Raw genomic sequence first — 12,699 nt, 5'->3', positions numbered from 1 at the left:
TGTTATTGCAGCCTAGCAAATTAACACATATACTGTTAACACATTTTGTAAGTATTGACCTACTTCCACCCATCTCCATTGCTTTTTTTATTAAAAAAAAATAAAATAAAACAAATAAAGAAATGCTTATGCTTTTATTATAATGATATTTTAATTAAAATAAACCTATTTTATAAAAAATAATTCAAACATAATAAAAGTGTGTATAGTGAAAGGTAATTCACACACCCACCTTTAATGCCAGGAATCTTTCCCTAGGAAAGCCCCTGTTAACTTTTCCTGCTTATACTTTCAGTGACGTTCTAAGTATACCCAAGTGTGTTGTATGCATGTGTATTTATCAAAATAAGAAAATACTAGTCATATTCATTCCAATTTTGTTTTGTTTTTTATTTATGTCAGAAATAATTCAATGACCAACAGTTATGTTTTAAGGATATTTTAAAGTTCTAAATAAGGGTAAAAAAATAAAAAGGCATTGAAGCTTATAAAAAAATAGAACAAACAATGGCTTTTACCTCCTTCCCCCAACGCCACCTTGTTTCTCTCTTAATAATTTTCTCTATCGTTTATTCCTCTATTTTGTATGCAATAATATATGCTTTCATGTTTTGATTTATACATTTATACATTTTAGACAGTATATCTATTGATTTACTCTTATAGTACAGGGAACTTAAAAAAAAACCTCCACCTACTTGCTCTTACCTATTCTCCCAATGAGGATATTTAGCTACTACACTTATTTTAATTTACAAAATAAGTAAGCTAAAATGTTTAAAAAGTTATAATAGATAGGATTTAATTATTTTTATAGAAATATTGTTGTTGACTGGCCAAATATTTTACTAAGATAACTTTTCTTAGAACAAATTTTGTTGTTATTAAAGTTATGATAGTCACTGAGTTTTTTCATTTTTATAATTTCCTATTTATTTATTCATATTTCCCTAATACTGTCATACACCTATCAACAATTTTTTCCAGATGCCCAGATTTACCACAGAATCCACCAAATCACCTCTCCCTGTTTCGCTCCCTCCCTCCTTTCCTCTTCTTTTCTCTTGCTTCCCTTCCTTCTTTTCTCTATGTATGTAAGTAGGTATGCATGCATCTATCCGTCTAACTTTCTATCCTGAAGACTACCTTGCCCATAACTGGTACATTCAAGAATCATTTCTCTTTAGGCCTTTGATTTAAGAGTAGTTGTTACTCTGAAAAGTGTTTGCCTTTTATTCATTTTGTAATTCCTGTTACCTGTATCTCACACCTTCTTTATTAGTTTTTGTTATTGTTTATCCTCAAGAAGATCTTTATGATGTACATTTGTTGAGTCTTTACATGTCTTAAAATGTCCCTGAATGGGTAGAATTAAAAATAGCTTAAAAATAATTTTCATACAGGTCTTTGAAGGCTCTCCTCCATTATCTTCTATTTCACATTTCACATTGTTGCTTTTGAAAAGTCTGATTTTATTCCAGTCCCATTTCTTATTGTGCAGTACTCCCAGTTGTAGTTTAATTGATTCTCTTCATCTCTGCTTTAAAATTTTTCAGTGCCGTCCTTCATTGTATTAATTTCCAATCCTTACTCAGAGAAATGTTGTCAACCGTGTAACTATTGTATTGGAATATTTCCAAGAGTCTTCCCTTCGACAAACACAGTAACCCTTTTTGGAAGCATATCCACAGCATGAATAGTATGATGCTCATTTGAGATTTTCACGTAGTAGCCAGGTTATCATCAATATAGATATTATATAGAGCATCTAAATATTAATAGAAGCTGGACAAATCTACTCCAGTGTCCCTTTTAATTATCTCTTGTGTAGTTCAGACCTAGCAATGTATTACATCACAACCTAATGCTATCTTGTTAAGACCTAATGTATGTCTTTTATTTCCTCACTAGATTGAATGTTCCTTTGTGAATAAAGACCATGACATATTGTCTTGTGTATTTCACCTGCCTAACACTTTACAGAGAATGCAAATAATTTTCAACAGGTTTCTGTTGATTATTTTCTTATGTATCCATTCATATAGGTTTAGCTCTGATCCTTCACTTGGGTTCTTCAGTAATCAACCACCACAAGTTAAACCTGATCCTAGCAAAGAGCAAAGGAAGGTATTGCAGAGGATATTTGGTGTTCTCCTATTTTTCCTCTGCTCAAATATACTTTCTTCCTTTTTCTGTCCTCCTTGCCCTATGGGATGGATGCTCCTTTATTGTCACTTAACTTCTCAATGCCCTCAAATTAAGTGCACTAACAGTGCTTGTTCTTCAACTAGAAGGGCACTCCAAGGGGTTGTACAGAATGGAAGACTTTTATAGGAAGAAGGGTGTGGCAGGGGAGTTATTAGCAAAACAAAAAAAGAAAATTATTTTTAGACCAGGGCATCTTTTGGGAGGGAAGGGAAAGGCAAGGATTTTATCAGGAAAACTGCCTTTCCTTCTTATGGGGCCTTGTGGAGAGAGCCTATGTGACGGATTAACTCACTGGTGTTGACCAGAAAATTCCAGACTGGTTAATTAAGATTACATTTCTGTGGAAAGTTGAAACTGTAATTAGGTCAGGTATTCAGTCTAGAGTTGGTGTCATGGGCTTTAGCATAAGTGATGCCATTCTGGGCCTGTTGTTTTCTCTTTAACACTTCCAAGTTATTGTACATGGCAGTTTTCCCAAATATTCTCCTGCCAACTACCCTGTGTGTTCTTGTCGCCTACTGTCTAATGCTAAACTAATGCCACGAATTTTAGGATTTTTATCACGATAATACCTAGTTTCTATTATCAATTTATCTATTAGTTAATTTAGTAACACTAACTGCTATTACAAACAAAATTCTTCCAAATTGTCAGACTAATTCTGATGCGTGTGTTTTTCTATACCATCAAGCAGTTAATTCTGACACTATCTACCTAGAAATAGCATCAGATCCTACAGTTGCTCAGTCCTATAGGACTGTGGAACCAAGGGTTTTCACGATTCTGATTTGATTTGTGACTATAGTTTTAGAAATCATTTTGCTTTTCCTCCCTCTCTACACAGACCTACATTTTTCCCTGGAATATCAGTAACCCCTGAGGCAGCAGAAGGCAGTAGTCCGGACCTGACAATTGGTCACAAGGTCTGGATCTCTGAAAGGCTAAAGATAAGATCATGCCCTAAATTGTTGCAGCTTCTGAGCCCTAAGAAGGAATGACACCCCAGCTACTTTTCAATGAATCCAGACAGAGGGATACTGAAGCTGACCCCAGAGCTGTCCTCAAGAACTGAAGGAATGACTTATTACGCTTACCTCACCTCCCACCAATCAGCTCCCAACATGACAACGAACCTCTAACCCACAGTGTCTCATGATTTTTCCCTATATAATCTGTAATCTACATGCTAGCGGGGAGTTGGGTCTTTCAGAGTATGAGTTTGCCTGCACTCTGGATTGGCCAATTATATAAACTACTTCCTTTCTACATTTCAAACTCTTGCTCACACATTTCTTTTGACCAGTGCATCCAGGCAAATGGATTCAAATATAGGGGTTTGGTAACAATTGTCCCCAATTTAGATGTCAGTTGCAAATCCGGGCTATTACCTGTACTGACCAACTGGCACATATCTCCTCTGAGGAGAAGACAGGCTGTAAATTGAGATCAATTTCCAATGGCCAATGATTTTATCAATCATGCCTATGTAACGAAGCCTTCATAAAACCAAAAGTGACCAGCTTGGATAGCTTCTGGGTTGATGAACACGTGGAGGTGCTGGGAGAGTGAAGCACCCAGCGAGAGCATGGGAACTCTGTGCCCTCCGTGTGTGTGTGCATTTGTGTGTGTGTGTGTGTGTGTGTGTGTGTGTGTGTGTGTAGGGAATGTGATGAGACAAGGAAAATTCTCCTATCTGTGCAGAGGTAAGAAATTGATGTTTTGGTGTGGGTCACCTGGTAAGAAGGAGAGACCCACGATGTTGTCACTGGTCACAGAAACAATGAGGTTCACTCCAGACTTTGTTTTCCACTGCCCAGAGGAGATCCAAAGACATACCCTGGTCCTGTCACTCAGCAAACATTTTCCTAATTTTTATCACTTCATGATTTTGGCCTACGTATATATGCTTGGAATCTCTACGATGTTTGTCATTTCTGCCATTAATTTAATAATTCATATAGATGAGCTTCCTTGTTAAATTTCAAGGACACCGATTGTCTGGGTGTTCCTTAAGAGCCTTCATCTAAACTAATTTATATACTTCATAATATCTAGAAAAATCTTTTGACATAGTAGCCATCAAGTAACTTTTTTGATTAATTGATCATCTGTTCTAGGTTCTGAGAGACCCGCAGAAAGGTTTTCTTTTCTCCTCCTGACACCAACCATGTGGTGTTTTTTCCAACACCACTTCTCCAACTCTCTGACACCAATTGAATGTCCCTAAATTCAATTTAATTCTGACACGATGTACTTGGAATTAGGATCAGATCCCACAAGGGCTCAGTCCCACAAGACTGCCCCCACTTCAGATATACCAGTTGTGAGTTCCGGACCACCCATACTTCTGACTGATCTGCTATAAATTAGGGGTTCCTATGACCCTCTCCTCAGGCTTCATAATTTGTTAGAAAGGCTCACAGAACTCAGAAAAGCACTTTAGTTTCTGTTACTAGTTTATTATAAAGGATGCAACTTAGGAACAGCCAAATAGAAGACATGCATTGGGCAAGGTGTCGGCGAAGATGAGTGGAGCTTCCATGCCTTCTCTGGGTATGCCACCTTCCCAGGCTATCTCCCTTCTGCAGGCTTGAGAGAATGGGGCTGCAAGTCATAGGCTTCTAATTAAGATTTGGTCATTCTCACAAGCAGCCTCCATCTGGAAACTATCTAGGGGCCCACTAAGAATTGTCTCATTAAAGAAAGATACTCTTATCACTTAGGAATTCTAAGAGAGTTAGGAGGTCTGTGTCAGGAACCAGGGACAAAGACCCAGCATATACCATACCCACTTATTTCACTTGGTAAGTATAAGACAAGACCTGTGCTGGGTATTGAGGAATCTGCTTTTCTGGTGCTGAGGAAAGTGAATCTGATTATATGCATGCTATAAACAAGACAGTATTTTTCTAATGGACAAAATGCACTTGGTAAATTAAAAGGGCTGCCACTGTGCTTCCATAATTCTTTTTTAGCTCTCAAAGTGAATAAAACAAGAATACAGTAAGTAAATAAACAAGTAAATAAAATTGACAATAAAATCTTTATCATTTCTCTCTGTCTAGAAATATTACACATGACACATCTATCATAATGTTGTTTCTTTTTCTTTCTTTAATATATAATGTCATTTCCTCTTTGGTGGAATGATCTACATAGGAGTGAAACCATTTTTTTTAAGTAAAAGTAGCTTTTTGAAGAAATTAATAAATAAATGAATGAATATACTGTGAAGCTTAGGTGTCAATAGACTGGATGAACTGAAATGCTACTACACATTTAGTAAATGTATGAAACCTCATGATGTCACACTCCACTTATTTGGAGTTATGGTCCTTCATTCTTGCTGGACTAAATTTAGCTCTGATTTGACTATTTAAAAACAGTTAAAGTCATAATGGTAAAATGGAAAAACAAAGCAAAACATATTTATCTCTTTTCCTACTGAAGGCCAATAAAATTAGCACTTTAGCTGCATAAATAAAATGAATGGGTTCGTCAAAAAATGGCTCCACTAAATAGATAAGCATGTCTTTGCTTTGTTAAAATGTAAAAACCTGTGACAAAAAATTCCTTCCAGTCTCTTTCCAGGCCTAGCACAGCCATGGCTCATGGTCCCAAGAAGCATCTGAAGCATGCAGCAGCTCAAAAGCATTGGATGGTGGATAAACTGACCCGTGTGTTTGGTCCTCATCCATCTACTGGTCCCCCAAGCTGAAGGAATGTCTGCTTCTCATCATCTTCCTAAGGAACAGACTGAAGTATGCCCTAACAAGAGATGAAGTAAAGAAGATCTTCATGCATCGGTTCATAAGATTGATGGCAAGGTCCAAACTGATGTAACCTCCACTGCTTGTTTGATGGATGTCATCAGCATTGTCAAGACTAGAGAAAATTTCCATCTGATCTACAACACCAATGTTTGCTTTGCTGTTCATTGTATTACACCTGAGGAGGCCAAGTACAAGTTGTGCAAAGTGAAAAAAGATCTTTGCGGGCACAAAAGGAATCCCGCATCTCATGACTCATGATGCTTGCACATCCACTACCTGATCCCCTCATCAAGGTGAATGACACCATTCAGATTGATTTGGACACTGGCAATATTACTGATATAATCAAGTTTAACACTGGTAGCCTATGCATGGTGACCACAGGTGCCAACCTGGGAAGAATTGGTGTTACTAGTGACTGAGAGTGGCACCCTGATTCTTTTCATGTGGTTCATGTGAAAGATGCCAATGCAACAGCTTTGCCACCCGGCTCTCCAACATTTTTGTTATTGGCAAAGGCAACAAACCATGGATTTCTCTTCCCTGTGGAAAGGGTATCCATCTCACCATTGCTGAAGAGAGAGATAACAGACTGGTGGCCAAACAGAGCAATGGGTGAAATGATCTCTACGTGACGTGATTGGAAGAGTCTTCATCTCCAATTAAAGATAATATATACACATATACATGTATATATATATTTATATATATATATAAATCCTTCCAGCTTTAGAACAGCATCGATCTCCTACTCTACAATCTTTGTAATGAGAGCTTAATGTGTCACTAATTTTGGAGACTATAACTGGGGATTCATGAAAACTGTTGGACCTTCCCATATGAAGACAAATCATGTCAAACATTTTTTCATACTAGACTTTATTTTTTACAATAGTTTAGATTTTCAGAAAAATGGTGAAGATAATAGAAAGTTCCTATATACCTCTTAGTTTCTCCTATAATTATCTTAAATTATATGCATTTCTTATAATTAGTAAATTAACATTAATACATTGTTATTAACTAAAGTGCACAGGTAATTTATATTTTCTTGGTTTTCACCTAATGTCCTTTTTCTGTTCTGTGAGTCCATTAAGGATACATTACATTTAACGATCATTTCTCCTGAGATACCTGTTGATTGTGACAATTTCTCAGACTTTTCTTGTTTATGACCTTGAGGACCACTGGTCAGATATTTTATAGAATGTCCCTCAATTTGGATTTGTTTAATGATTTTCCCATGATTAGACTGGAGTTATTTTTTTAATTTTTTTTTTTTTTGGAGGACCACAAAGGTAAAGTGACATTCTTCACATTATATCATGAATATATACTGGCAACATGCTTTATCATTGCTGATGTTGACTTTCATCACCTGGCTAAAGTAGTGTTTATCAGATTTCTTGCATGTAAAATTACTGTTTTTTTTGGTCCCCTTTTACATACTGTTCTATTTGGAAGTAAGGCACTATGTGCAATCCGCACATAAGGAGTGGGCAGTTGGGCCCTACCTTTTGAGGGGAAAATAGCTACATAAATTATTTGGAATTTCTTCATGAGAAAGTCCCCTTTCTCTCCATGTGTTGATTTATTCAATTATTTACTTATATCAGTAGAAATTCATGAGTATTTAATTTATACTTTGGATTATAACCCCACGCTACTTTATTTTGCTGATCAAATTGATCCAGATTTAGCCATTGAGAGCTCGTGATCCTCTGATCTTTTTTTTTTTTTTAAGCATTTCCTTTCTTTCTGTCACTCTAAGAGCTAAGATATTCCAGTTTCATCTTGTATATTTCTTGTCCCCATCCTAATATCAGCCATTTCTCCATAAGCCTTGGTCCCTATTTTTGAAGAATGGCATTAGAAACCAAGATGTTAGCAATAGGTGTGCTCATTTCCACTGATGTGTTGTTTTCTAGGCTCCCATAGGGCAAGGAAAAGTATGTAGGTATATACTAACCAATGTAAATACACATGCCTATACGTATTTCTATATCTATTTATCAGTAAGAATATTAAAATAAACATGAGTTCACATCGATATCTCCAGCTCTAATCCATTACCATATTACCATTCCATCCTCCTCCAGGAATTTATCTATAAACCACACTCAGCCCCCAAACACACTCCACCACTTACTTGTTTAATTCTATATTGAATGCTTACTATGCATAACAGTATGGTGGTACCAAATTTGTTAACCTCTACCCAAATAAGAACAACTTTACCAACTAGTACAGTGCTTAATCTTTTTCTTTTGCCTTTAGCTTTACATACTCCTCTCATTTCAAAAGTGACTTAGGTCATAACATTGCTCCTATATCCCTTTCAATGAAGTAATTGTATACATTTGTAATACAGTTATATTATTTTGTCACATTTCGCATTTTATTCTGTGATTCCTCTGACTTCGTAAATGACTTATTTAATATGTATACATTAGGTTCATTCTTGTGTTGTAACATTCAATGGGTGTTGATAAATACATCATCGTGTCGTGTAATCATTCCACAGTATCATAATAGAATAATTCTTCACTCTTCACACTGAGAATCTGAAGGTAAAACCTACAAAAATGTGCCCCTCCAAGACTGCAGCCCCCATAAGTTTTTCACTTCCATGCTGGTCTACACTCAGCCACTAGCAATTTTTGAGAATTACATTTAAGTGTTCCCATAGTTTATGGCGCAGGAGATCATGCCTATGACTCTATATTTACCTCTCCAGATTTTTGGTTTGTCACAGACCTCAGTTCTCTGATGTGTTCAATACAAGTAGTTGATTTTCAGGTTTGTTCAGGTGTTTGTTTGTTTCAAGAATGGGAGTGATGACTTCCAAGCTGTTTACATATATCAGTTAGAATTGTAAGTCAACATGTCAAACAATTTTATGGGGAGAGGAAAATATATCTGTTTTCTTAAGCAAATATTCTCACCTCATTGGCCATACCGCATTATAACTTTGAAAGTGCCCATATCATACCTCTAATGAAGCCTTGGCCTATGATTTTGTTCAAGTGAACACTGTCTTATACTTGGTTTTCTTTGTTTTGTCCTTACATCCAGAGAGCTACATGAAGACTTATAATTTTATAAGTATGGAAATTTTTATATTTTCTATATTAAAAATACATTAATCTACTTTTACTATGAATAAAATAATTTAAATATAAACACAAACATATTTCAAAATTTTGATTATTAGAGGTTGTTACCCAAAATAATTGAATTATTTTTCTGAATCATTTTCACAAGATACATTTTTTGGTAGTGGTCCCTATTTTTTTACAATGCCTAATTAGTTAATTTTCTTCCTTGAAAAAACTACATTATATATTTATCACTATGCTTGGAATAATTCAGGCAATAAAATTTTATCTCAGGAAAGTGTTCTTGCATTATCCTTTTGTGTTTATTTGTTTGTTTAGTACTATGCCATTCCATTTCTTTGATTTTCTTCTTTGAGGACTCTTCTTGACAGATTAAATTCCAGATTCACCTTTTTTTCTGACCTAAAGAACATATGTCTAGAATTGCAGGATTGTGTGAGATTCCTTTAGATATTATCTATTACACATCTCAGATAAAGAGAGAATTCTTTCTAACTACATCACTCAAAACTAACTATCTATTGTTTGAATAATTACAATGGAAGTTCTGGGAGGTTGGTGAAAGAAATGGAGTAGTTTGTAAACCTTTCTGAATCCTTCTTTAATAAAAATAGAGCCATGAGGAAAATAAAACAAAAAACCCTGGGTGTCTTCAAAAATATTAGATGGCAAAGTATTCCCATTAACTCCCAAATGTATGCAATAACTACAGTATATCAGCTTCTTGACAACAGTAAATTTCTAATCATGCTGTTCAATATTATTTTTTTTCTTAGAGTGATTATTTCAGATTAGGTGTACTCCAAATTGGTTGATTCTTTAGTTGGTTCTTGAATACAAAGAAAACGGAAGCACACAGAGATCTCATAATTAAGCAGCCACCACCTATATTTCTTAAATATTTAGTATTTACTTAAAGTGACATTTTAAAACTCAATAACTATTAGTTGCAAAAAAGGAAATGAAACTTAGTAGAGCATATATTCTGCAGTGAGGCCTTCATAAACACTAACTGCATAGCTCTAAAATTTACCATGTGTGTGCTCTCCTCTCTGAGAGCAGAAAATACATTGGATATAATGTTTGAACAGTAAAATATTTGTATTAATTTCTAATAAACGTCAGGGATGGGACAGCCAAACTAACAAACAAATAAAAATAAAAGATATCAGAAACGTTTTCTTTTTTTTTTTTTTTTCTCTGCAATGGCTGTCACTCTCACTGCTAATCCCGACTCTCCATGCCCTTTGAGTTACAATTCAAATCCTAGCCTACTTGAAGCCAGTCTCGGTCATATTACTCTATGAACATCTATCCTTTAAGGTTGGTTTAGAATCACCTAATTTCCCTCATGATTCTGTATGTTATTAAATTAATTTTAGTTGTTCTATATGGTCATGTCTGGCTCCTCAGTGAGAACTTGAGCCCTTTGAGAGCAAGATCACCTAGTGATTGTTACCTGTCTTGTACTTAGTTGTCTTTGGATTTTCCTTATATCCAGAAAATTACATGAAAACTTATAATTTTACAACTATTGACAATTTTCTAATTCCTATATGTAAAGCACATTAATCTCCTATGAAGAAAAATAATTCAAATATAAAAATAAATATCTTTCAAAATCTTAAATTACTAGAGGCTCTTACCCAAAGCAACTGATTCTTTTTTCTTCTTTTTTTCCTGAATCATTTTCACAAGCTATAATTGTTGGTAGTGGTACACATGTCAAAATTTAAGGCCCCAAACTACTGGCCCATCGATCTTTGCGTCTTTCTTCATTGTATATGTCCTTTGTTCTTAACCATTCTTATCTATTCACCAACACCTAATTATAATATAACTTACAGTGAATACCTGTCTCTAAAGCTTTGTGGCGATATTCTTTCCACACAGAAAATTTTCACCCCCCCTCCTTTTTGCTTGTATACGTCTGATTCACAAGCTCATCTCATATCTTTCCTATTCCAAAAAAACCTTCTCATTTTATCCCACAGGATTCACTACCATTGCACTTATTGGCTGTATAGAAATTAATTACATTTTGTGTTTTATGTTATCTCTAGTGCTTTTTTTTATTTTCTGGTTTTATCATTTAAATTTTCATGAAATTTTTCTCATCTGCAAAAAAATAAAAAAGCTTTCTGAATGAAAAGAGTATTTCATTGATTTATTATATCCCCCAAATGCCTAATACGGAGGAATACATAAATATGCAATTCATAATTGATTAATTTAATGTCTTAAGCATCAGGCATTTCATCCCAAAATGGTAGGCTAAAGACACCATTCACCTCAGGCTTGAAAATCCTGTGCAGAGAGCTCAATGTTAAGGATAAAAAAAATGGAAGGGGAGTGGTAATGAGTCTAGAACCATTTAAAATAGATAAAGGAAATTGGCAAAAGCACCGAGATAATGTATTTCTTCTTTTCTAAAGGCACAGGAAAGTACCAATTTGATTGAGGAAAATGGCTTGGTTTTGAGGAGAAATAGAAAATTAAAGGTAAAATGTAGATGCCATATGAAACTTAGATATAAAATAGTACAGGAAAAATTAAATTAACCAAAAAGAAATTAGGAACTGACTTAACATTCTGAGAATTTCAGTTAAGAATCAATCCTTAGTTTACCTTGTCTTCCTTCAAAATATTTACTTAGCATTTATTATGGGCAAAACACTGTTCTAGGAACTGTGGAACTTCATATATATATATATATATATATATATATATATATACATACATATATATATATATGGTATAATATATCTCATGACTTTTGTCTTAGAAGGGCTTATAATTTCCCAATGAACTGCCAATACCACCTTTGTCACTAACTTTCTAATGAATCTTGGATTAGAGACTTTGTCTCCCAAATTTCCATGTTCTTCTTCAGTAAAATGATAGGGTTGGACTAGATGAGCTTTTTTCTCTAACACTCCACAACTGGATGAAAAAAAGGCCCAGTCATTTTCCTTCTTAAGATAGTTCTTCCCCTCTATGCCCCCAAACATTTGTTTGCTGTCAAAGACAAAGCTTTTAATACTAAACTGAGTGTGCTAACAGGATGGGATTTTGACATTCACCACACCTACTGCCAAGGGAGAAGGAAGCCTCTGGGAAGGCTAATTGTTGGACCTGTCATTCTGAGGGCATGCGCAAATGAAAAATTAGCTGATGCCGGTGGAAGGTGTAGAAGCCTGTGGTTGACACATGCAGGAGATGCAAGTGTTTTAGAAGCTGCCAAGAACAACCCGGTAGTTACCTTAGTAATGAGAGCAAAGTTTGGGAGGTAAAGCTTGGTTGGAAAGAGAAGTCTACCTGTCGGAAAGTAGATCTGTATGCACCTGCAGTGTGGGCAAGGAGAGAAAAAGTGCTGTTCAGGAGGCAAGATGCACCTGTTAGATTTCCATTGACAGCTGTCACTTCTACCTTAGCAGTATACTATAAACAGGACTTCTCTCACACCTCATGAAAACTATTGTTTTGGTTCTCATTTCTTCAGGTTTCACTGGTAAGTTTTCAGTTCTGGCTCACACATTTACTCTATCGCCAAGTTGCAGTGGTGAATCACAGGTATGTAGAAATAGCTAGATGGAAAC

The 12,699-nt window shown here is 35.3% G+C and overlaps 1 pseudogene; it reads left to right on the top strand.

Annotated features, from left to right (window-relative positions):
• Nucleotides 1-5,812: 5,812 nt before the first annotated feature.
• On the top strand, nucleotides 5,813-6,600 carry LOC117011883 (40S ribosomal protein S4, X isoform-like; annotated as a pseudogene).
• Nucleotides 6,601-12,699: the final 6,099 nt, after the last annotated feature.

The sequence above is a fragment of the Rhinolophus ferrumequinum genome, chromosome 19 (genome assembly GCF_004115265.2).
Source record: "Rhinolophus ferrumequinum isolate MPI-CBG mRhiFer1 chromosome 19, mRhiFer1_v1.p, whole genome shotgun sequence".
In the NCBI taxonomy this organism is placed as follows: Eukaryota; Metazoa; Chordata; class Mammalia; order Chiroptera; family Rhinolophidae; genus Rhinolophus; species Rhinolophus ferrumequinum.
The sequence above is the reverse complement of the archived record's forward strand: the minus strand, read 5'-3'. Positions and strand labels throughout refer to the sequence as shown.